The sequence below is a fragment of the Camellia sinensis genome, chromosome 4 (genome assembly GCF_055761805.1).
Source record: "Camellia sinensis isolate YWXY chromosome 4, ASM5576180v1, whole genome shotgun sequence".
Taxonomy (NCBI): Eukaryota; Viridiplantae; Streptophyta; class Magnoliopsida; order Ericales; family Theaceae; genus Camellia; species Camellia sinensis.
The window spans coordinates 95,091,736-95,093,106 of NC_138964.1; the positions used below are offsets into that span (position 1 = coordinate 95,091,736).

At 34.9% G+C, this 1,371-nt stretch overlaps 1 pseudogene; it reads left to right on the top strand.

Annotated features, from left to right (window-relative positions):
• The first annotated feature begins 265 nt into the window (after positions 1-265).
• LOC145823905 (secreted RxLR effector protein 161 pseudogene) lies at positions 266-958 on the top strand (annotated as a pseudogene).
• The last annotated feature ends 413 nt before the right edge of the window (positions 959-1,371 follow it).

Genomic DNA, 1,371 nt, shown 5'->3' on the forward strand with positions numbered 1-1,371 from the left:
TGACATTTTGCGGGCAAGTAGTGATTTGGGTTTGCTACATGAAACAAATTTTGAATATAATGAAATAAATTATATGAGTGAAGCCTCATATGTCATTGGCATATAGATTCACAGAGATAGATCTTGTAGGACATTGGGACTATCTCAAAGGCCTACATTGAAAAAGTTTTGGAAAGATTTAACATGAACTCTTGTAGCACCTATTGTCAAAAGAGACAAATTTAGTCTAAATCAATCACCATAAAATGATTTGGAGAAAGAGCAGATGAAAAACATACCTTATGCATCTGTAGTAGGTAGTCTCATGTATGCTCAGGTCTGTACAAGACTTGATATTGGGTTTGTGGTAGGAATGTTAGGCAGACATCAAAGTAATCCAAGCCTTGAACACTGGAAAGCTGCTAAGAAGGCTATGAGGTATTTGCAAGGAACTAAGGACTACAAGCTTACATACAGACATGCAGATTCACTAGAGGTGATTGAATATTCAGATTCATGCTTTGCTGGATGTTTAGATACCAGAAAGTCTACTTTAGGATATATCTTTCTTCTTGCCGGAGAAGCTGTACCTTGGAGAAGCATCAAGCAGTCCATAACTGCTTCGTCCACTATGCAAGGAAAATTTGTTCCATGCTATGAAGCTTCAACACATGCCTTATGGTTAAATTTTTTTATCACAAGTCTAAGGATTGTTGATTCCATATCGAGACCACTAAGGATTTACTGTGATAAATTGATTGCAGTTTTCTTTTGTAAAAACAATAAAAGTTGCAGTCGAAATAAACACATTGACAAAAAGTATCTTGTTGTCAAAGAGAAAGTCAAGATGCAAGAAATTGCTATTGAGCACGTCAACACTGAGCTGATGGTTGTAGATCCCATGACAAAAGCATTGCCAGCTAAAGCACACAATGATCATGTGGTTCATATGGGAATAATTAGCTCCTTTGATGTATGATTTTACTTTCTCATTTTGAGGGATTCAAAATTGAGAACAATATTTATTTAGAGAATAAATTTATAACCTTTTGATTGTGCACTTAAAGTATTTGTCATCCACTGGGATAAATAAAGTAGGACCCAGATGACTAATTGTTAGTCATTTATAAATTAAAGTATTTTATTTAGTACTCATTAAGAAGTGTCATACATTGTAATTCATAGAAGGAAATACCTATTAAATGGGGCATAACCGCTATGATTCTTGTAATAACACTTACCAATCGAGTGTGAAGATTCCAATATTAAAGTTTAGGCAAATCTAAAGGCCATAATCCAGTACATAACACCCAATACAGTATTCATATGATTTGTGGACCAAGTGGAAGAATGTTAGCCAAGTCTCCTAATAGGAGACTTAATGTGGCCCAC